This window comes from Ranitomeya imitator, chromosome 6, assembly GCF_032444005.1.
Source record: "Ranitomeya imitator isolate aRanImi1 chromosome 6, aRanImi1.pri, whole genome shotgun sequence".
In the NCBI taxonomy this organism is placed as follows: domain Eukaryota; kingdom Metazoa; phylum Chordata; class Amphibia; order Anura; family Dendrobatidae; genus Ranitomeya; species Ranitomeya imitator.
In genome coordinates, this window is record NC_091287.1 from 222,390,542 (window position 1) to 222,416,082 (window position 25,541).

Sequence of the window (25,541 nt, forward strand, 5' to 3'; positions counted from 1 at the left end):
TTTTCACGGCTCTGCGTTATAAACTGTAGTGAAACACTTGGGGGTTCAAAGTTCTCACAACACATTTAGATAAGTTCCTTGGGGAATCTAGTTTCCAATATTGGGTCATTTGTGGAGGGTTTCTACTGTTTAGTTACATCAGGGGCTCTGCAAATGCAACGTGATGCCTGCAGACCAGTCCATCTAAGTTTGCATTCCAAATGGCACTCCTTCCGTTCCGAGCTCTGCCATGCCCCCAAACGGTGGTTCCCCCCACATATGGGGTATCAGCGTACTCTGGACAAATTGCACAACAACTTTTGGGGTCCAATTTCTCCTGTTACCCTTGGGAAAATAAAAATTTGGGGGGGGCTAAAAAATTATTTTTGTGGGAAAAAATGATTTTTTATTTTCAAGGCTCTGCGTTATAAACTATAGTGAAACACTTGGGGGTTCAAAGTTTTCACAACACATCTAGATAAGTTCCTTGGGGGGTCTACTTTCCAAAATTGTGTCACTTTTGGGGGGTTTCAATGTTTAGGTACATCAGGGGCTCTCCAAACGCAACATGGCGTCCCATCTCAATTCCTGTCAATTTTGCATTGAAAAGGCAAACGGCGCTCCTTCCCTTCCGAGCTCTGCCATGCGCCCAAACAGTGGTTTACCACCACATATGGGGTATCAGCGTACTCAGGACAAATTGCACAATAACTTTTCAGGTCCAACTTCTACTCTTACCCTTGGGAAAATAAAAAATTGGGGCCGAAAACATCATTTTTGTGAAAAAATGTGATTTTTTATTTTTACGGCTCTGCATTATAAACTTCTGTGAAGCACTTGGTGGGTCAAAGTGCTCACCACACCTCTAGATAAGTTCTTTAAGGGGTCTACTTTCCAAAATGGTGTCACTTGTGGGAGGTTTCAATGTTTAGGTACATCAGGGGCTCTCCAAACGCAACATGGCGTCCCATCTCAATTCCAGTCAATTTTGCATTGAAAACTCAAATAGCGCTCCTTCCCTTCTGAGCTCTGCCATGCGCCCAAACAGTGGTTTACCCCCACATATGGGGTATCGGTGTACTCAGGACAAACTGTGCAACAACTTTTGGGGTCCATTTCCTCCTGTTACCCTTGGTAAAATAAAACAAATTGGAGCTGAAGTAAATTTTGTGCAAAAAAAAGTTAAATGTTCAATTTTTATTTAAACATTCCAAAAATTCCTGTGGGTTAATAAAATTCCTGAATGTGGTTTTGAGCACCTTGAGGGGTGCAGTTTTTAGAATGGTGTCACACTTGGGTATTTTCTATCATATAGACCCCTCAAAATGACTTCAAATGAGATGTGGTCCCTAGAAAAAAATGTTGTTGTAAAAATGAGAAATTGCTGGTCAAATTTTAACCCTTATAACTCCCTAACAAAAAAAAAATTATGGTTCCAAAATTGTGCTGATGTAAAGTAGATATGTGGGAAATGTTACTTATTAAGTATTTTATGTGACATATCTCTGATTTAAGGGCATAACAATTCAAAGTTGGAAAATTGTGAAATTTTCATAATTTTTGCCAAATTTCCATTTTTTTCACAAATAAACGCAAGTCTTATCGAAGAAATTTTACCACTGTCATGAAGTACAGTATGTCACGAGAAAACATTGTCAGAATCATCAGGAATCGTTGAAGCATTCCAGAGTTATAACCTCATAAAGGGACAGTGGTCAGAATTGTAAACATTGTCACGGTCATTAACGAGCAAACCACCCTTGGGGCTTAAGGAGTTAAATGTGAAGACTCCTTGTAGGGTGTTCATCTGCTGTATTGGGTGTAGTGAAAGACCTGTTGGTCCCTATTCTACTATTTCTACTGTGGTGAAATTGATGACACTTGGTGGTATTTGTCCATAATTTTGCGAAATGTGAACTCTCCTGGTTACATCATTTTCATGAGTGTTGCTTGTAGCAGTAGGCCTCTGAGACCGTCAGGCCTCCACTTCCTTGCACTCAACTACCCGTGTTACTATCCTTAAATTTTTCTGACAATGGTAGTCTAGAAAACTGATATTTGTGCAACCTGAGAGTGGGTCAGCATGAAAGCAGGTAGAGATGTTGCATGTGGTGTCAGGGCTCCCAGCAAAGGGGCCCTACACCAATCCCTCACCCACCTCATCTTACTGTGACGTTCATTGGAAAGCTTTAAATGCTGTCCCAGACCCCGATACCTCATGCCTAGCTGATTGCTTCAGTTCCAAGCTGCAATTTGTACTGTGGGTGAATTGAGGCCACTTTCCTGGAGTCTGTCCCTCATTTGATGTGTTTTGGCAGCATTTGGGGCCTTTCTAAGGCTAGTTTCACATTTGCGTTTAAATCCGCAGCGTGTAATACGCATCCGCAAGGGGTGGAAAAAACGCATATAAACGCGTACAAATGCGGCATTTTTTTAGACGCATGCGGTAAAAAAAACGCAGAGTTTCTACGCGTTTATATGCGTTTTTCCTGCGTTTGCGTTTTTTGTGCACATGATGAGAAATTTCACAAGAGAAAAATCTAGATAACCAGACACCGCCAATGTGACTACAGAGGGCGTGTATTATGGGATTTCTTTATATAGACCCCTGAACAGCTGTAATATTCAGATTTTGCTCCTGTATCCTGTGTCATGATGGATCTTCGCATGGAGAGCTTTTATTTCAACCTGGATTTAAGCATCAAGCTGTTTCTTGGCTGCGCTTTTGCTTGGGAGCAAGGCAGAAATCGCAAAAGATGGAGAAGGAGACAACGTCGGCGTTTTTGGAGACACCCCATTATCGAACTACGTGAGAGCTGTGGAGCCTATCACACGCTGTATGGCGAGCTTAATGCCAACCTGGAGAAATTCCATGAATATAAAAGGATGTCGCAAGACTCGTCCCGGGATTTGCTTGCTCGTGTCCAAGGAACCATACGGAGACAGGACACCCAGCTGCCTAGAGCGATTCCACTGGAGGAACGTCTGCTGGTTACATTAAGGTACGTTACAAATCTAAACCAATGACAGTCCAAATTTTGTGTTTTCAGACATGTATGTTGTGGGTATTTTCCTATCTTTCTTTAGCATAAACACACCATAAATAAAGTGGATTGTAATTTTTTTTGGTTTTGTTTTTCTTACAGATTTCTGGCAACCGGAGAGAGTTTATCATCCCTCCACTTCCAATACCGGCTTGGAATATCCACCCTGTCCGGAATAGTTGTGGACACCTGTCGGGCTTTGTGGAATGTACTCCGGGATGAGTCTATACCCCTACCCACCGCGGACATGTGGCTTGAAATAGCTGAAAAATTCTGGAGTGTGTATGATTTCCCAAACTGTTTAGGAGCGGTGGATGGAAAGCACATCCGCATTATCAAACCTGCCAGAACAGGATCGGAGTTTTTCAACTATAAAAAATATTTTTCTGTTGTGCTCATGGCAATAGCTGATGCGAACTGTCGCTTCATCGCCGTGGACATTGGAGCTTTTGGCCGTGGCAACGATTCCCAGACTTTCAAGAACTCGGATATGGGCCGGCGTGTGTATGGAAAAAATTTAAATTTCCCCCGCCACAACCTCTCCCCAACACTCAAGGTCCACCGATGCCATTTGTTATGGTTTGGGATGAGGCCTTCCAGATGTGTGAAAACCTACTGAAGCCATATTCCAGTCGGGACTTGAACCACACTAGAAGGATCTTTAACTACAGACTGACCAGGACCCGAAGAACAGTAGAGTGTACCTTTGGCATTCTGGTCTCTAAATGGTGCATTCTTGCCTCAGCCATAAATCTAAAAGTGGAAACAGTCGACGAGGTGGTCAAAGCCTGTGTGGTTCTGCACAATTATATAATGGCTAAGGAGCAACCCAACATTGAACTGGATGAACCAGTTGCACACCCACTGCCCGATTTCCAGCATCACCCGCTGCGGTCAACAGCAGCAGTTGTTCACATGCGGGACCAATTTGCAGCATTTTTTTATTCAGATATTGGGCGTGTGTCATGGCAGGACAATGTTGTGTAAATGTCCTGTTGTAATTAGATCTGTAACAGTAATTATCTGAAATGATAACAATATTTCTCATTAATAAACTTTAGCTTTGGTTGTGTTGACAGTGTCTCCTATGTTTTTACTCTACAAACCAAGTCTGTCCTAAAACTAGCAGTATTTGGTTTGTATTTAATATCAGTATTTGTAATCCAAAACCAGGAGTGGGTGTTAAAGGCAGAGGTGCTAGTTATTATGTTGATATAATAATTTACCTCTAATTGTTCCACTCCTTGTTTTGGCTTACAAATACTGATATAAAACACTGACCACATACTGCTTGTGTTATGGCAGCCATGTTGCTTTAAGCTTGGTGACATCATTGCGTCCTGATTCTGTTCTGCAGTATCCATTGGACACAGACTGAAGAGACAATGACTGTCCCATTAAAGAGATATATACTCATCAAGTCAGGTGTCAGAAATAATGAATTTATGATGCACATATAACAGCCTCATGAATTCACTATTTCTGTCACCTGTGCTGGTGAGCCTAGATATGCCGTGTGTGACCACCATTGTCACTTCATTTTGTGTTTAATAGATTATGTACACAGAAGAGAAAATGGAGGTTATACAAGGCAGTTCTCTACTCACCAGGTCAGGTTTCCTAACTAATTAGTTTTTTTGACACCTGACCTGTTCAGTAGAGTTCTGCACTGTATTTCCGCCATTTTCTCTTCAGACTGCAACACTTGTAACAGCAGAAAGAAGAGATTATGGAGATAATACATCTATTATTTTTTGGCCCATCTCATATCTTTATATTAAAGACACACAAAGCTGCAGTCTTTTTTTATAGCTACTGGAGATATGATGTGGCTCAAAAGTTAAGTGTGTGGCGAAGTTTCTTATTTGGCGCACGGTGTGTGTTGCCGGCGGCGATAGACACAATAAACCAAACATAATTGTGGCAAATCAAATTGTATTTATTTTTTTAACAACCAAAAAAATTTATTTAACTGCGCCGGCTTGGGGTAGAGAGATGCAAATGGGGGGGTGTGAAGCACTGAGGCCTGGCTAACCGTGGACGACGCAGAGGTGACAGGAGAAGGGGCAATGAAACTAGTGGGGTCTGGTAGTTCGGGGATGGGGCTTGACACGAGAGGCTTGAGACGCACTGGAAGGGTGAGACAAAGCTAACATTACAGACATATTGGGAGGTGAAGGGGGAGGAATGCTAAGAGTTCTCTGTTTTTTTGTGTTTTTTTTTAGTTTGACGGGTTCTGGGAGGTATTGGTGGGCTCATATGGCGTGGCGTGGTGGTGGGTGACCTGTCAGGGTCCGACTGCACTGTGTCAGAGTCCATAATGCTCGTAGAGCATGCAGCCATGACAGAGTCCATAGTGTTCGTAGAGCATGCAGCCATGCCAGAGTCCATAGTGCTCGTAGAGTGTGCAGCCATGCGAGTCCATAGTGCTCATAGAGCGTGCAGCCATGCCAGAGTCCATAGTGCTCATAGAGCATGCAGCCATGCCAGAGTCCATAGTGCTCGTAGAGCGTGCAGCCATGCCAGAGTCCATAGTGCTCGTAGAGCGTGCAGCCATGCCAGAGTCCATAGTGCTCGTAGAGCGTGCAGCCATGCCAGAGTCCATAGTGCTCGTAGAGTGTGCAGCCATGCCAGAGTCCATAGCACTCGTAGAGCGGAAGGCCATGCCAGGGTCCTGCTGCATTGTGGTGGTGGTGGTACGGAAAGCCATGCCAGGGTCCTGCTGCATTGTGGTGGTGGTACGGAAAGCCATGCCAGGGTCCTGCTGCATCGTGGTGGTGGCGGTACAGAAGGGCTTGCCAGGGTCCTGCTGCATCGTGGTGGTGGCGGTACGGAAAGACATGCCAGGGTCCTGCTGCATCATGATGGTGGCGGTACGGAAGGCCATGCCAGGGTCCTGCTGCATCGTGGCAGTACGGAAGGCCATGCCAGGGTCCTGCTGCATCGTGGTTTCAGTGGAGGAGGTCCAAGCAGGAGCAGCGGTTGTCATGGTGGTGGCGGTGGGATGTCCAACTGCACTCGGCATGGTGCTGGCGCTGTAGTGGCGTCCGGCTGTGGAAGGAATTGAGGTGGCCGTGCAATGGTATGCACAGTTGGATATGCCGACACTGTCTGCTGGAAATACCGACTCTGCTGTATAGCCTGCATGTAAGCAGCATTGCAGGCCTGCATGACACTGAGCTGGAGATCAGGAGTAAGGTGTTCTGACATGCCCTGTTCAATTTGGTTAAAAAAATGATGTGCTGGCCTCTGGAGGTTGGCTTTCACTTGATCAAGGCTTTTGGTGACCTCCTGGATACGTGTATTCAAAAGGCTATGTGAAACATCCATTCGGTCACCCAAAGCCTTGATTGCTTCGTGTAAAACCGAGCTCAAGTTCAAAAACTCAGGCATGAGTGACCTGTCCAAAGCTCTCTGCCGCTGCCGGGAGAAGCCCAAAAAAATAGCGGCAGTGGAAGAGGACTGCGAAAGGGGAAGACCTGATGGACCAGCTCCCTGGTCTCCAGTTAGTGTGGAAGGCCCAATTGCTGCTGTGCTGCTGGATGGCTGGGATGGGTCCACGGCTGTCAGATGAAGGACCGCTCCAGAACCTGGGCCAATAGTAGTGCTTCATGTGCTGTGAAAAAAGGAAAAAGAAAATTAATACCAAAAATGAACCAGACGCCAAATCCTGTGGAAAAGAAATATACATAGTATGGCAATGCAATACAACCTAATGCATGTGATAAATACTTACGCTCTCTGGGCAAGGACCAGTCTTAAAAATGCCAGAACGCGATGGTATTTGTACGTTCGAATCCTTGCTCCTGAACCACTGGGAACACGGCTCTCTTGACGCAGGTTCTTGTTGAAGCGGTCCTTAAAGGGAACCTGTCACCTGAATTTGGCGGGACTGGTTTTGGGTCATATGGGCGGAGTTTTCTGGTGTTTGATTCACCCTTTCCTTACCCGCTGGCTGCATGCTGGCTGCAATATTGGATTGAAGTTCATTCTCTGTCCTCTATAGTACACGCCTGCACAAGGCAAGATTGCTTTGCGCAGGCGTGTACTATGGAGGACAGAGAATGAACTTCAATCCAATATTGCAGCCAGCATGCAGCCAGCGGGTAAGGAAAGGGTGAATCAAACACCAGAAAACTCCGCCCATATGACCCAAAACCAGTCCCGCCAAATTCAGGTGACAGGTTCCCTTTAATCGAACGCCAACGTGTTTTGACTTTGGCCACTGTTAAAAAAAATAAAAATGGTCACAAAAAGGACTTTTGGCCATGCTCACACAACTGTGTGTGATGACAAAAACTCCAGAGAGTTTCTTTCATCACACACAGTCGAGTGAGCACGGCCAAGGTCTCTGCTGCTTCTCACTGCAGTGCAATACTTACCAAATGCAGTTCGGACCCGAGTCGGGGCGTTGTCCCAGCCATCCCACAGCTCTTTGGCCACCTCATTCCATAGGCGCCGCAGCGTGACGTTGTTTGAGTGCAGTGGATCCCGGGTGTCCCACAACGGGACTCACTCCTGGACCAGGGAGATGAGGAGTTCATTCTCAATCAGATCATCCTCCCGTTGTGGAACCTAAAAATTAAATAAAGTCATTAAAGTTTGGTCAATTAACATAAGGAAAAGAAAGAAAAAAGATGCAGAGAAATGGCATGAATAGGAAAGTCAACATACAAAAGCATTCCAGAAGAAAAAAGTAAAGAAATACGAATGGAAAGAAAGGAAGATTCAAGAATATTACACTGAGGATACATAACAGTCAGCCTTGTATACGTACCCGCTGCTGTCTTTCCACCCAACCTTGACTCCGCTGCTCCTGCCCAGTCTCTGCCGCAGATGAAGAAGAGCTCTAAAAAAAATGAAAAATAAAAATTGTCCCATGTGTGGATATGACAGTGAATACTTACCAATCGGACGAGGCAAGTACTCACCTCACAGACATGCTCGACTTCCGACGGCCCAGGAAGAAACTCCTCATGAGAAGAAGCCGAAGAAGAAGACATTCTGATGCATGTAGAAAGATAGAAATGGCAGAAATTAGGACATGTAGAGAGAAAATTGAAAATAAAGGCATTGGCTAGGATATACTCACATTGTTCAGAGTCTGGTTTCCTCCAAGGTGCTTGTGTCTGTCTGCTCTGCTTCAGTGTCTGCTGAGTAGTGACCTGCAAATGTCCACTACCTCCCTTTATCACCTACTATGGGGGGGGGGGTGGCTTATCAGTGTCTAGACATGTTTTTTTCAATTGAAATGCATGCGTTCACGAACGCAACCAAACGCATGTGCTTCTGAACGCATGCATTTATATTGACAGCAATGCGTTTTTTTGGCGCAAACCTTGCGCAATCGACCGCATACGTTTCCAGGCGGCAAATTGACGCCTCTAAAAATTACTACATGTTGCATTTCCTCGCCAAGCCGCAAACGACGAAACAGCCTAATGTTAAATATAGAAATACACAACGCTTGCGGATATATGCGGTAGAAATGCTGCGGACCCAAATGCAAATGTGAAACCAGCCTAAGGTGTTGTGCATGCATTTGTTTTTGCCTCCCTTTGACGTAAATAGTGTTTGGTAATGTTCGACGAATAATAGACTAATTAATCGGTGAATATTGCAAATTCATTGAATGTAATCCGAATCAAACATTGAAATTTTCGCTGATCTCTAGTATACGCTTGAACTTCAAATCATCATATTCCAATGTATATGGCTAAGTTAACATAGATTAACATCTGCAAGAAAGTATCGGCCATTGTTACACTCGGTACTGGCACTGTACATGGTTCTGGTGCTGTCCCCAGTTCTGGTTCCTCACCTGCTCCTGCTACCGAAGCTGCCCCTGTACCTCTATGAGGTGCCTGTCTGGATCCTCACGCTCTGTCTGTCCCTCAACATCCTGCTGTTGCTTCTATCTCCCCCACTTCCTGACACACTGCCAGCAGGCTTTCAGGGAGAATGCTTAGGACATGAGAGCACTTACCTCCAGTCTCTTAAAGGGACAGCACACATTTTTTGAAAATTTCAATTAACCAATGGCAGAGCACTGATTACTACCTCTGGCCCCTCCGTCATAGGGAGGGCGCCGGAGTAATGAGTATCTACTCTTGCTATTTCCTGTTCTGTTCCTGTTCTATCTGTGCTGTTATAGCATTCCGTTTAGCACTCTGCTTATACTGTTTGTTTCTGCAGAATATCAGTGACCAGTGGTTCGGCTATCCTAAGACGACACCTGTACCTTTATACTCAAGTGCCATCCCATTCCTCCACTCGCCATCAGAACACCTGGACAACGCTGAAGGTGCTGGAGCCAGCTTCCTCCCATCTACCTGGAATCTGACTTCCCTTGCCAGAGCCAGCTTCATATCTCATACCCGGTGTTTGCCGGTCAGCTCAACCATATCTGTTATATCTGTTTATCAGTTTGTCCCGCTGAGACAGCTTCCACATGTTCGGGGTCTAACTGGAGGTAGCACCTGTGTCCCCCTCTCGTATTCCATTCTGGTCCTGTTCGAAGGACCTTACTATGGATACCTGGGGCTCACTAGTTCCACCCCCTTCGAAGCACCCCAGACTCAGGTCCCGAGGTTCCACTCAAAAAAATAAAACACGAATGTGAACTTCATCACCTGTGCCTCCACTTCCATACGTTACAACCATCTTGGCATTTTTTGTTTTGCTACCTCACAACCTGGAATTTCACTTTTTTTTGAGGGTTTGTATCATTTCATGTAAGAGAACATGTCTTCAACTATGAACATTTGGCATTGTTTTTATTATGAAGCAAACAACAAATAAGACAAAATAACTGAAAACTTTAGTGTGCATAACTATTCACCCCCCTAAATTGAGTACTTCTAGACATCATTTTCCATCAATTCCAGCTGCAAGTTGTTTTGGTTAAGTCTATATGAGCTTTCCACATCTTGCTACTAGGATTTGTGCCCATTCCTCAAGGCAAAACTGCTCCAGGTCCTTCAAGTAAGATGGTTTCATCTAGTGTATAGCAATCTTCAAGTCTGACCACAGATTTTCAATTGGATTAAGGTCTGGGCTTTGACTAGGCCACTCCAAAACATTTAAGGTACCGTTACACTAAACAATTTACCAACAATCACGACCAGTGATATGACCTGGCCGTGATCTTTGGTAAATCGTTGTTTGGTCGCTGGGGAGCTGTCACACAGACAGCTCTCTCCAGCGACCAATGATCCAGGGAACAACTTCGGCATTGTTGAAACTGTCTTCAACGATGCCGAAGTCCCCGGGTAACCAGGGTAAACATCGGGTTACTAAGTGCAGGGCCACGCTTAGTAACCCGATATTTACCCTGGTTGCCATTGTAAAAGTAAAAAAAAAACACTACATACTTACATTCCGATGTCTGTCACGTCCCCTGGCGTCAGCTTCCCTGCACTGTGTAAGCGCCGGCCGTAAAGCAGAGCGGTGACATCACCGCTGTGCTCTGCTTTACAGCCGGCCAAAAAAAGGTCCTGATCATTCCCAGTGACCAACGATCTCCCAGCAGGGGCCTGATCGTGGGTCGCTGTCACGCATAGCGATTTTGTTAACGATATCGTTGCTACGTCACAAAAAGCAACGATATCGTTAACGAAATCGTTATGTGTGAAGGTACCTTTACATGTTTCCCATTAAACCACTCGAGTGTTACTCTAGTAGTTTGCATGGGTCATTGTCTTGTTGGAAGGTGAATCTCCGCCCCATTCTAAAAATCACTTGCAGGCTGAAACAGGTTTTGCTCAAGACTATCCATGCATTCTGCACCATCCATCTTTCCCTCAACTCAGACCATTTCCCCATGTCCCTGCTGTAGAAAAACTTCCCTACAAAATGTTTCTCTTTGTGAGTGATGAGCTGTGGTGCTTTATTACCAGACATAGCATTTACCCTGGTGGCTAAAAAGTTTAATTTTGGTCTCATCTGACCACTGCACCTTCCTCCAAACATTTAGTGAGTCTCCCACATGTCTTTTTGCAAACTCAAAATGAGCCTGACAATTTTTGTGTGTAAAGGCTTTTTTCTGCCTACTCTTCCATAAAGTCCAACTCTATGGAGTGTAGGACTTTTTGTTGTCATATGGCATGTACTCCAGTTTGGTGTTTGATTAGTGGTACTTCTTGCATAAAGGTGTTGCAGCCTTTGTGGCCTTTCAGAAAAGGTGTGTATATACTGACAGTCCATCTGACACTTAGATTGTACACAGGTAGACTTCCTTTCTCAAAGCATGTGACTTATAAAGTTAACTGCTTGCAAAAAAAAAAAATTTTTAGGATCTTCATCGCAAAAGGCATAAATACATATGCAAATTTTTAGTTATTTGGTCCCATTAATTTAAGTTATGTCTATTTTTCTCTCTTCACTGCACCAACTTAAACTATTTAATAAGCATAAATAAAGAAAAAAGCTGAACCGCACAGCCCTGTCAATAAGTGCTAACACAATCCATGAGTGGTGTGACCGGAGAGCCTGACATCCAGGTAGAGGTGCTCGCATGGAAAACAACAATGCAGCAAGTGAGAAATAGAAAAAATGCGTCAGCACTCACCAGGTGTGGTCTAAGTCCTTTATTGAGACATGTGATACGTGACCATTTTCTTCACGGCACGGGGGAGTGTGAAAAGGGAGGAGGTGAGCAGGGATCGACGACGGCCGTTTCGCGCCAACAGCAGCGCTTCCACCCTGCCGCATTTTTTCTATTTCTCACTATTAAACTATTTAATGCTGATGCATCACATACAGTTAGGTCCATATATATTTGGACAGAGACAACATTTTTCTAATTTTGGTTATAGACATTACCGCAATGAATTTTAAACAAAACAATTCCGATGCAGTTGAAGTTCAGACTTTCTGTTTTCATTTAAGGGTATCCACATTAAAATTGGATGAAGGGTTGAGGAGTTTCAGCTCCTTAACATGTGCCACTCTGTTTTTAAAGGGACCAAAAGTAATTGGACAGATTCAATAATTTTCAATAAAATGTTCATTTTTAGTACTTGGTTGAAAACCCTTTGTTGGCAATGACTGCCTGAAATCTTGAACTCATGGACATCACCAGATGCTGTTGCTGGGTATGAGCCATCGCACGCTGTCCCACACTGAGTGTCTCGAACATTTGAGTCAGGTTCTTGACCTGATCAGCCAAAGCTTGCATGGGATCCATACTGCTAATTTGCACAGAAAATCACACAACTTTCCCCTACCTAAAAAAGTAGAGTCGCTTATAATATCAGGATCCTGTCAGCACCAGCGCGCTGCCACGGCTGAGCAGGGTGATTCACCCACACTGCGGGAGATCCCGGGGTCAGATGGCACGGGGAAATCTCGGGCAGACGGGACCTGCGCAGTGTGCTGAAGGTAGCAGAAAACAGAAGGACCTACGATCATGTGACTACAGGGGGCGGGGCTTAGCGTCCTGCTACTGGAGATAAGTGCAGGATTCTACAGGCAGGCTGAAATAGAGGAAAGGAAAACTCAAGTCGTACAAACGGGGGTCATACACAGAGAGGCTGGCGCGGTCCAGGAGGGGCGAGCAGAGAATAGTCAGAACGTAAGGAAGTAGTCATACACAGAGGTAGCAGCGCAGTACAAAAGGGACAGACAGAACTCAAAACGGGGACAGAACCAGATCAGAACCAGACAAGCATAAAGTAGCATAGGCACAAAGCACAGACACAGGCACAAAGGAGCACACACACTCGGCCAAGGGTCAGAGTATAAGCGACAGAGAATGGCTCCACAATGAGGCTATAAGAAGCCTCCCAGAATCCCAGAGTGAGGCCATCCAGGGTGACCTCTACAACCATCCCTAGGCACTGGAGTTTCCCGATATCTCAGGATAGGAGCAGATTACATGCTCAGGACTTGCCACAACAAAAGCACATAGTCTCAACACAATGGACCTCCTGACAATGCTTGGCTATCTTCACCTGTTTAGTTTGCATGGACTCTGGGGAAAATGCCAAAGCAGGGGCTTACCATATGATTAGCTTTTGAAAGGTAGGAGCCAGGTGCTCATGTGTTCTCTCGCAGGTCACTTCCTTAGAATGCTTGGAAACAAACTGCGTACTTGCCCACTGTGAGTTTTCTGTGGCACAGTCTGATGAGAGTAGATGGAAACAAGGCAGGGATCATTGATGACCTTCTGGAAGGCTTCAAGAAAGGACTGGAGATTCGACACAAGAGGGTATTGAGCCATGCCAGAGCTTCACCAGATAGATGAAACATGATGAAAGCCACTTGGCCCAATCTGAGACAAACTGATGAGTCAAGAGATCGAAGTGCAGTGTGCACTGATTAATAAACCTCTCGACGTACAACAAAATCATTGCAATAATGGGGAGATGCAGACAGAGGGAGTCTGATATCTGGCACACCACTGGCAGGCTGAAGGTTCACGGTCGATGTGGTCGAGATTGGGTAAGTGCAAATGCGGCCTTAGTAGCCAGCATATCTAGATGGGTGGTTAATGTCCGCAAGTACAAGAGGATTTTATCCTGCTATTCCTTCTGGTTGGAGACCTCCTGGTACAGATTTGAGAAAAGGTAAGTCAGAGCCAGCGGATTCTATGGTCTGTGCAAACTGTAATGAAAATGGTGGAAACACTTTGCCATGGTTCAAGGAGAGGCGTGATTAGGTGAGCACCTGACACTTCACTAGAGCCCATGGACATTAGGCTTGGCTCCCCATGAACTCCAGATGCTGCTCCAGGATAGATCACAGACGCATGGCAGCTGACCCACAAGGGAGTGGTAGCTGGAGCTGCCTGGAGGGAGGGGACATCTGATGCACTCAGGCACTGACAAGAGTGGACTAGTATGACTGATACACAGGTTTTCTAGGAAAGTACTGACGGGTCCAGCTGATATACAGACTGGCACGGCTGTTGCAAGTGGGTCCAGTTGATTTACAGACTGGCAAGGTAGGTGAATGTGGGTCCAACTGATATATAGACTGGCACAGCAGGAGCAGGGAGATCAGGCTGAAATACAGACTGGCACGATTTGTGTAGGTGGGTCCAAATGATATACAGATTGTCACAGCAGGTGCTAGTGGATCCAGCTGATATACAGACTGACAAAGTAAGTACTGGCAAGTAGGTTAGGGACAGAAAGACACTAGCGAGATCTAGTGGACTGGGACCTGAGAACTAGCAAGCATGTTTGGGAACAGACTAACAATGCTACACAGAAAATAATAAGTGTCTTCCAGCCATTGACTGGGGACTCTTTAGGAGTGTACTTGCAGCCCCATTTAGAAGGAGGGGGCGCACATGCACCATAAGCACAGTGCCTGGGGATTTGCATGCGCATACCCCGGGAAACAGCAGAAGTTGGAGAGCTGAATAGGTGTTGCCCTGCTGCAGTGACGCCACCACTACGCAGATTAATTCAGTATGTACAATTATATTCAGTTTTAGACATATTTTTGAATAAGGGATAGACGTTACAGGATGTGTAATGAACAGATGCAAAAACTTTCAACCTGACCTATAGTACGTAATGCCATGCAGCAGAAGTTAGAAGATTGAAGTAATATTTACATGCATCACATATATTAGATGTAACAAAGCATGCACCAAAATCAAAACTTAGTGACAAAAGAGGGGAAGAGCTTCAGGGAGTGGGAATGGCTTTAATGTTTTAGACTGAGAATGGCTCAAATGTTAATGAAAATCTTTAATTTCCTGTCTTTCAGACTGTCCAAATGGCACCAAGTTTGTGATTACATTGTGCATAATAAATTTCATTCCAATAATAATTTTCTTATTGGTGTATGAAATGTGAGTCTTATTAAACCGTTTTCTTATAGCCTGTAATGAAACAGAATCACATATTAACTTTAGATATAAAATTTTACAGTGATGCCATTATGTACTGTTATAGAGTGGTGTGGAAAGAGGGGAAAAACAAGAAGGACCTCTACAGTTTTTTTTTTGTGATAATCATTAATGAATTTTACCTTTGGAGTTCTGGTCTAATCCATACTTCAAAAATAAATGTATATTATAAAGTAGTTAATATTATTTAATATCCAATAGCCAAGATTATTTGAGCGGTAAACAAGAAACAGTTGAAAAGCCTGGAGAACATTTCATTACACCTAATATGTTCTGCTCCATTACATAAGGAATAGCAGAGTAGTTTGTTTTTGGTGTTATTTTTTTCTTGCCTGCATTGTAGTACATTTTTTTTTAGAATTATTCTATTTGAACATTTGAAAGCAGCAGATGCTGTGTATTCTGGGTCATTGTTCTGGAAGAAATGATTAGTCCTGTGAGAAATAATTCCCCCATATGAAACAGCTATTTCAGGAATCTACTCTTAGGATACATTGTCATTACCCTAACAATTGAAAAGTAGAGTTGAAAAAAGACTGCCATGAGTACTTTCGAGATAACCTTATCAGAAGGAATGAATGAATTGCTGTCTCCATAATTTATGGGAAAGAAAAGTACTGTAGAATCGTAATGATATTTGAAGCTTCTTAAATGCAGTTGGTTCATGCTTTGAAATTATTCTTTCAATTAATTAAGTTATTGTTCAGTTACACAATAGTCAAATAAGCCCAAGTGGGGTATAATGAATAGCTTTTTATGCCTAATTATATGAATTAATTTCATAATGGAGTTGAAAAGAAGATTTTATTGTTTTATACTGGAAAAACACATACATTTAGTGGCAGTTTGAGAAAAGTGGATCCAGCAGGAAAAAAATATAATTCCTTTAAATTTGCAATTCTTTTTGAATCCATTTCTAGTTTACTTAGATCTTATAGGTTTTTTAATAGGTTTAAAGATAAGAATTTACCCTATAAGGTGATTTCACAAATAGCAATTTTTGAGTTGATTGCAAAAGAAGATCAAGCTAAGGATCTTCTTCCTGATGAATTTCTGCGGCTAGAGCACCATAAAAACTGCATCAAAAAACATTCATATGATTCCTGGTGATTATCTTCTGTTTGTGGAGGCCAGCACGGCCACTTCTTATAGGGGATATCAAAAAATTTGCCTAAGCACTAACAAGCAGGCAGTTGCTGCCTAACTGCCTGTTGTGCCCTGTGCTATTCACAGACCGCTCCATTTGGTGTTGTGTCCATTCTGCCCATTCTTCTTTAGACAAAAGTAGGGGGAATTGCGCGCAGTAAATTATTCCGCTGATCCCAGCGGCAGATGAGCGATGTGTCTACAGGCAGAGGAAGCCGGTCACATTAAAGGGGTTTTCCCACGAATGAAAGTTCATTTTAAAAATTTACTGTGTCTGACAGTGTACAGAACATACCACATCTCCTGGGCAGGGGAGGAAGCAAAAGACAATACTGACATTACAGCAGGGGATCACAGTGCATTCATTTTGTGAGGTAAAATATTTCACTGACTGTTTTTTAAAAATGTTTACCTCACAAAATGTATCCTCTGCGATCTCCTGCTGTAATGTCAGTATTGCCTTTTGCTTCGTCCCCTGCCCAGGAGCTGTGGTATGTTGAGGAAGCGGTGTGTTTACGCTGCGAAACGCGCGTCAGGGTGTACCCACTGGCGGGACCCCTCCACCTCCCTCCCCCACCTGCATGGGTAAGCATACAATTCAGCTTTCATTGCTGGTGCAGGGGTTACCCTAGCTATCAGTGCACACTGGCTCCATACTCTGTGCCAGGTATTGTCACAGCGGTGATTTCCTTTTCCCATGCCATTACTTCAACCATATGGTACGCTGTACACAGTTAAGGTTCTACCGTTGTCACAGGGGCCATGATGGCTGTTACAATGCACTTGTTTCATACCTTTTGTTAGGTCTTGTGTACGGTTTGTTATGCATGGGTTAGGTGTTACCGCTGTTGCAGGGGCTATCCTAGCTGTTAGTATGCACTTGCTTTTCACCTCTTGCTAGGCCTTGTTATTGTTGTGACCCCTCTATCCCATATACCTATTTTTTATTATATGGTGCTTACCGTCTACAGCTGCATTACGACCATCTGTTACATTATGCTGGGGTGGTGAGATGTAGGGTGTTTTTCTCCCCCTTCCATGTTATGTCGTGGTTTACAATGTAATTTCTACTGATGTCCAATGATTTTTTAAATCCTTTTGTATTAATAAAGATTGTCCTATTTATATCTTTAATATATGCTCCCGGTTCTCCTTTTTTTCTTACATTTCAACAAAATGCAGTTAAAATAGTTTTCATCACCAGCTCCACCATACTGTATTTTATTCCCGCAGCATTGAGTATTAAGTGACAGAATATAGAGGTATAGTGAACACTAAAGAGAGTGTAGTGGATTTGCATTATTGTATTGCATATGCAATGCCATAATCAGGAATTAATATATTATATTAAAGAAGTTGTCTGGTCAAAATTGCTAAGTCTGCAGTCACACTGTGATTGCACACTTATGATTCAGCGATTTCAGACACGGGACAAAAGGGTATGCATGCATTGTACTTACTCCCGGTCAGCAGGTGCTGCCTCGCTTCCATACACTTGCATGGAAAGAGGCATGCTCTCTAGTTGGCCACGCCCACTGGCCAGTTGTCACACTAGATGGGGCACAGCCTTGCTACATACAAGTGTATGGAGCGAGGCTGCGCCCACAAGAGAGGAGTATGTATGTCTCATACATACCCTTCGGTCCTGCATCTGAAACTGGTTAATTCCCCACAGTACGCAGGAGGGATTGCAGATTTATAGATTTGGACTGGATAACTCCTTCTGTGTCAACTGTTATTGGCAGTTGTCTGAGTTCTATATATGGCATTACATTATTATCTACAATAAGCAAAGAAAATAATGGATGGCACTCACCAATGCGGTTTTCACTTGCTTTATTAGACGCTCAGGCACGGGAGACATGTGCAAGGTACAGACTACAGCTGTTTTGCGCTTCAGCGCTTCAACAGGTCCTGCAATGATAGGAATACGTATCAACCTGCGGCTAAGGTGCCGCCCATCTACACCCACAATGCAATGTACATCCACCTGTTAGTGTGAACAATTTATTCATAAAAACATCAATTAAAAACACTCAGCAAACAAATAAATATACAAGAGCATCTACATCTATTTTTTCATTCAAGCCCAGGGGACCTGTAGCATTAGAACACAAGATACATCTAGCTTCTTTTACAAGTAACATTCTATGGTGGTTCCCTCCTTGGCTGGGAAATTTAACCTTCTCAACACCTGCAAACCTCAGAGTTTCAGCATTGCTACCATGGTATACCCTAACATGTTTGATAAGGCGAGGAACTCCTTTACCAGTCATGATTGAGTGCTCCCTAAACCGAACAGATAATGGACGGATAGTTTTACCAATATAAAAAAAGCCACAAGGGCAGAAAATAATATACACCACAAAATTGGTTTTACAGGAAAAGAAACCCCGAACACAATGCTGGATAGGACCTATGCTTAAAGTATTCCCAGTGTATATTGTTTTCTGCCCTTGTGGCTTTTTTTATATTGGTAAAACTGTCCATCCATTATATGTTCTGTTTAGGGAGAACTTTAACTCAATCACGACTGGTAAACGATTTCCTCGCCTTTTTTGCAGGACACCATTGATTTTACCATATAGTGTACAGGAAAACAGGAACCAAATTTGAAGTGCTGTGAAATTGTAAAAAAAAAGTGGAATGCCACAATTGTTTTTTGGATTTTTCATTTAAAATGTTCAGTATGTGGTAAAACTGACTTGCCAAAATGATTATCCAGGGCAGTTCAAGTAAGCATGCACCAAATATGTATAGGTTTTTCCATTTAAGTGTTGAAAAAAATTCACATTTTTTTTAAGAATTTTATTATCTTATATCGCCATTTTCAGAGATCAGTGGTGTTTTCATTTTTCAGGATGTGGGGCTGTGTGAAGACTTAATTTTTGTAGCTTGAGCTGATGCTTTTATTGATACCATTTTAGGGTAGATATGATGTTTGGATCACCTCTTATTGCATTTTATTTCAATCTTGCACATTTTTTTTTGCTCTTTATGCCGTTTACCGATCTGATTAATCGTTTCTATATTTTGATAGATCGGACATTTTGTGAATGGAGTGAATACAAATATGTGTATTTTTATTTTTTTTTGTTTCAATGAGGCAAAAGGGTGCTGATTATAACGGTTGTGTTTTTTCAGATTGTTTCATATTTTGCAAAAGTTTTTTTTCACCCTTTTTACTGACTTCAAAACTAACACCCCCAGTTATACAGTGCTTAAATAATGTCAGAGCAATTAACCTGTCACTTCATAGTATCAAATGGGATAAATGCTTTGCTGAAGTAAATGGTGTGGGCTGAAATAACGCTAGGTCAGACCTAGTGGTGTTTGCCACTAGCTTTCTAGTAAGAACAAAGTTCCAATAATATTAGATGGGATTGTTTTGGCTTCATTTAGAAGGATTTCTGTAAGCACCATTAGGCTACTTTCACACTAGCGTCTGTATGGGGCCGTCGCCATGCGTCGGCCCGATGTACCGACGCACGTTGTGAAAGAAATGAACAACGGGGGCAGCGGATGCAGTTTTTCAACGCATCCACTGCCCCATTGTAATGTCCGGGGAGGAGGGGCGGAGTTTTGGCAGCGCATGTGCGGTCGAAAATGGCGGACCCGACGCACAAAAAAATGTTACATGTAAAGTTTTTTGTGCCGAGGGTCCGCCAAAACACGACGCATACGTCGCACGACAGATGCGTCGTGTGGCCATGCGTCGCTAATGCAAGTCTATGGAGAAAAAACGCATCCTGCGGGCACATTTGCAGGATGCGTTTTTTTCTCCAAAACTACGCATTGCGACTGACGCCAAACAACGCTAGTGTGAAAGTAGCCTTATATAAAAAGGAAAACAATTTCTGCAACACATATCTGTGATTTCATCTTAAAATATGTAAAACTCCCTTTACTTCTTCTGATACATTTAATCAAAATGGTAAAGACAAGGCAAAGGTTTCATGAATATGAAAACCATTATTTTTCAGCATAGTTTGGCAGAGTTCTGATAATGATTATTTAGTGTGTTTTTTATCGTGGATTTGGAACATGTAGAAATCTCCTACCCACCGTTCTTGTTTCAATAATGCATACATTGACCTGTGTTGCGAGTTTGAAATCCACAACATATCATTTCCTCCTCCGGTAACTGTGAAATTTGTTTGCAGATTTTCCACATTGACTTTAGATGAGGAAAATTCGTAGATAAAAAACGCATATGCGATTTTAGTGTGTTTCTGCAGTGGAAAAGCATTAAAATGCATTTAAACTGCATGACTTTAGCAATAAATGTTAGAAAAGCTAAGTAACAGTAAAATTTCCAAAGCAAAGTATTTTTATTTAAAACATGACATGCCAAAAGGAGTCAGGAAATGCAGCTGAAAAAAAACCATGCTAAAAACACAATTAAAAAATCCACTGAAAATCATGGCAAAAACAAGTGACATTATTTAGCGAATTGGGGCAGAAATGGTGCCGATACCTGCAACAACAAAAATGCACCAAATTCTTGTTATTGTTGCTTAGGCTCAGCCACGTTCACACATACAGTATTTGGTCAGTATTTTACATCAGTATTTTAAAGCCAAAGCCAGGAGTGGAACAATCAGAGGAAAAGTATGTTAGAAACACATCAGCACTTCCGTATTTATCACCCAATCCTGGTTTTGGCTTCCAAATGCTGATATAAAATACTGACCAAAGACTGGAGAATGTGGCCTTACTCCACAATTCTGGTGTAAATACATTGATTGAAATCTGTCCCACTGAGTACACTTAAAACCTCAGTGGGAATTCCTAGTAATACATGGTGAAGAGGTAAGACCGGTCACAGTTTATTAAGCTCAGCAGGGCAGCATCCGCATTTTTTGCAGCAATATGTCAAACCACGGCACAGTGTGACACCACGTCAGTGAATATAATTCTGACTTTTATGTTCTTTCAAAAATCTTATACCAGATGCAAATTTTAAATGGATTTAGACATGCTAGAAACTGTAAAACATGAAAAATGTCTCAGAATCTGTTGCACCCAATGACAATTCATTTTGCTCTGCCTGTCACAGCAGTTCAAGGAAACAGTCAAGGACGTCAAAGGATCATTTATCTCAAATAAATGGATTTTGTGAATCCACAAGAAGCAATGAACAGTGCCAATTTTCTATGGTAGAAGCCTGAAAAGATAAAACCTTTTAATAAACTTAGATGTGCACCTGAACATTCATTGTGTCAAATGAAAATAATCATAGTATTTGCAAGGCTCAGGGATTTCTAGACTATTGGGTATAATTCAAGAGGCACAGTACTTATTTAGTACAGAATTTCTGAAGATCTATACATGCATAGATATTTTGGGGTGAGTTATCTTACAAGTTATATTATCCATAGGCAGAAGGCATCTGTACATGTGATCTTATAGATCTTTGCAGTTCTCAGTGAATAAAATCATAGCAAACTGATGGTATTGTTTTAAGAAACTTTACTGATCTTGGAATATCACCAGACTTTACCTCGAAGCAGACTAAATGCATTTTACTTTTAATAGTTAACTCTTGAACTTTTGAATACAAAATGAAATTTTAAATGAAAGTCTTTATTATTAAGGGAAAAATAAATCCAAACCTAAAGGGTCCTGTGTGAAAAAGAGATTTCTCCATAAACCTAATAACTGGTTGACCAACCTTAGCAGCAACAACTGCTATCAAGCATTTACGATTACTAGCAATGGGTCCTTTACAATGCTCTGAGGAATTTTAGCCCACTCATCTTTGCAGAATTGTTGTAATTCAGCCATGTCACAGCATCTCAATCAGATTAAGGTCATGACTTTGACTAGGCCACTTCAAAGTCTTAATTTTTTTTTCTTAAGCCTTCAGAGGTGGACTTGCTGGTGTGTTTTGGATCATTGTCCTGCTGGATTACCCAAATGCGCTTGAGGTCACAAACATATGTCTGGACATACTTCAGCATTTTTTGTAAACATCAGAATTCATGGTTCCATTAACCACAGATCCTCTGTGGATGTAGGCTTCCATAAAATCATATTATCCCACATAGACTCAATATTAAGATCAGGTCTCTGTGTGGGGGCCATGTCATTTTTAGGACTCCTTGTTCTTACTTATGTTTAGAATAGCTCTAATGATATTGACTGTATGCTTGTGGTCATTGTTCTGCTGCAAAATGATTTTAGAGCCAATTTGACATCTCCCTGATGTTATTACATGATCGACAAATATCTGCATGTGTTTCTCAGCATTGATGACACCAACAAATTGCCAACGCTGAGATCCGAAGATGTAGTGGTTGGCCAAGGAAACTTTGAGCACCAAATTAAAGACACATCTTGCTTACTTAATTTGGCATTTGGAAAATTTCTTGCATGTTTATCAGCTCAGATCTGGCAGCAATCAGTGGGAACCAGCTATACCCATATACTGTTCAAATAAGACTGACCATAAATATGTTTCAGGGAAGAATTGTGGCTAAAAAGCCACATGTTTGACATGGAAGCAATGCCAAGTGACTGAATTATGCGCAAAACATAGGTGGAGAAAAATGGCAGCAGATATTCTGGACTGATGAGTCAAAATGTGATATATTGGGCTATAGCAAAAAGCAATTTGCTGAATGGATGGAGAGCAGTACAATAATGAGTGTCCAAGATTTGGTCAAGATTAATGTTGTCCTTAACCCCTTAATCCCATATGACGTACTATTCCATCAAGGTGAACTGGGACTTAATTTCCAGGGACGGGATAGTACATCACAGCGATCGGCTGCGCTCAAGGGGGGAGCACGGCCGATAGTGGCTAGGTGTCAGCTGACTATCGCAGCTCTCATCCAACACTATGTGCCAGGAGCAGTCACGGACCGCCCCCGGCACATTAACCCACAGCACACTGCGATCAAACATGATCGCAGCGTTCTGGGACCATAGGGAAGCATCGCGCAGGGAGGGGGCTCCCTGCATGCTTCCCTGAGACCCTCGGTACAAGGCAATGTGCTCACCTTGTACCGAGCATCTCCTCCCTGCAGGCCCCGGATCCAAAATGGCCGCGGGGCTGCATCCGGGTCCTACAGGGAGGTGGCTTACCAAGCGACTGCTCAGAGCAGGCTCTGGTAAGCCAGGAGCAGTGCACGTCAGATCGCTGATCTGACATAGTGCATTGCAAAGTGTCAGATCAGCGATCTGACCTTATAACATGATGCCCCCCCCTGGGGCAATGTTATAAAGTAAAAAAAAAAAATATTTAGATGTGTAAAAAAATAAATAAAACAAAATTCCTAAATAAAGAAAAAAAACAATATAGTCCCATAAATACATTATACATACATTTATCTAAATAAAAAAAACAATATAAGTACACATATTTAGTATCGCCGCGTCCGTAACAACCCGACCTATAAAGCTGTCCCACTAGTTAACCCCTTCAGTGAACACCGCAAAAAAAGGGGCAAAAAACAATGCTTTATTATCATACCGCCGAACAAAAAGTGGAATAGCACGCAAACAAAAAGATAGATATAAATAACCATGGTACCGCTGAAAACGTCATCTTGTCCCGCAAAAAAACGAGCCACTATACAGCTCATCAGCGAAAAAATTAAAAAGTTATAGTCCTCAGAATAAAGCGATGCAAAAATAATTCTTTTTTCTATGAAATAGTTTTTATTGTATAAAAGCGCCAAAACATAAAAAAAATATAAATAAGGTATTGCTGTAATCACACTGACCAGAGGAATAAAACTGCTTTATCCATTTTACCAAACGCGGAACGGTATAAACGCCCCCCCAAAAGAAATTCCTGAATATCTTGTTTTTGGTCATACTGCCTCACAAAAATCGGAATAAAAAACGATCAAAAAATGTCACGTGCCCGAAAATGTTACCAATACAAACGTCAACTCATCCCGCAAAAAACAAGACCTCACATGACTCTGTGGACCAAAATATGGAAAAATTATAGCTCTCAAAATGTGGTAATGCAAAAAAATATTTTTTGCAATGAAAAGCGTCTTTTAGTGTGTGACAGCTGGCAATCATTAAAATCCGCTAAAAAACCCACTATAAAAGTAAATCAAACCCCCCTTCATCACCCCATTAGTTAGGGGGAAAAAATGTATTTATTTCCATTTTCCCATCAGGGTTAGAGCTAGGGATAGGGCTAGGGTTAGGGCTAGGGTTAGGGTTGGGGCTAGGGTTAGGGTTGGGGCTAGAATTAGGGATAGGGTTTGGGTTTGGGTTGGGGCTAGGGTTAGGGTTTGGATTACATTTACAGTTGGGATTAGGGTTATGGTTGGGATTAGGGTTAGGGGTGTGATGGAGTTAGGGGTGTGGTTGGGGTTAGGGGTTTGGTTGGGATTAGGGGTGTGTTTGGGTTAGGGTTTCAGTTAGAATTGGGTGTTTCCACTGTTTAGGCTCTCCAAACGCGACATGGCATCCTATCTCAATTCCAGCCAATTCTGCGCTGAAAAAGTAAAACAGTGCTCCCGTGCGCCCAAACAGGGGTTTACCCCAACATATGGGGTATCAGCGTACTCAGGAAAAATTGGACAACAACTTCTGGGCTCCAATTTCTTTTTTTTATTTTCAATGCTCTGCGTTATAAACTGTAGTGAAACACTTGGGGGTACAAAGTTCTCACAACACATCTAAATAAGTTCCTTGGGGGGTCCAAGTTCCAATATGTGGGGGTTTCTACTGTTTAGGTACATCAGGGGCTCTGCAAATGCAACGTGACGCCTGCAGACCAATCCATCTAAGTCTGCATTCCAAATGGCGCTCATTCTCTTCCGAGCTCTGCCATGCGCCCAAACGGTGGTTTCCCCCACATATGGGGTATCAGTGTACTCAAGACAAATTGGACAACAACTTTTGGGAACCAATTTCTCCTGTTACCCTTGGGAAAAAGCAAAACTAGGTGTTAAAGATAATATTTGTGGAAAAAAAATGATTTTTTATTTTCAATGCTCCGCATTATTAACTGTAGTGAAACACTTGGGGGTTCAAAGTTCTCACAACACATCTTGATAAGTTCCTTGGAGGGTCTTGTTTCCAATATGGGGTCACTTGTGGGGGGTTTCTACTGTTTAGGTACATTAGGGGCTCTGCAAACGCAATGTGATGCCTGCAGACCATTCTGCATTCCAAATGACACTCCTTCCCTTCCAAGCTCTGCCATTCGCCCAAACGGTGGTTCCCCCCACACATATGAGGTATCAGCGTACTCAGGACAAATTGCACAACAACTTTCGGTGTCCAATTTCTCCTGTTACCCTTGGGAAAATACAAAACTGGGGGCTAAAATATAATTTTTGTGGAAAAAAAAATAATTTTTATTTTCACGGCTCTGCGTTATAAACTGTAGTGAAACACTTGGGGGTTTAAAGCTCTCACAACACACCTAGATAAGATCCTTTGGGGGTCTGCTTTCCAAAATGGTGTCTCTTGTGGGGGTTTAAATGTTTAGGCACATCAGGGGCTCTCCAAACGCAACATGGTGTCCATCCCAA

The 25,541-nt window shown here is 42.6% G+C and overlaps 1 pseudogene; it reads left to right on the forward strand.

Moving 5' to 3' along the window:
* Positions 1–2,865: 2,865 nt before the first annotated feature.
* Positions 2,866–25,541, forward strand: part of LOC138643345 (piwi-like protein 1 pseudogene) — a 75,795-nt pseudogene continuing 53,119 nt past the window's right edge.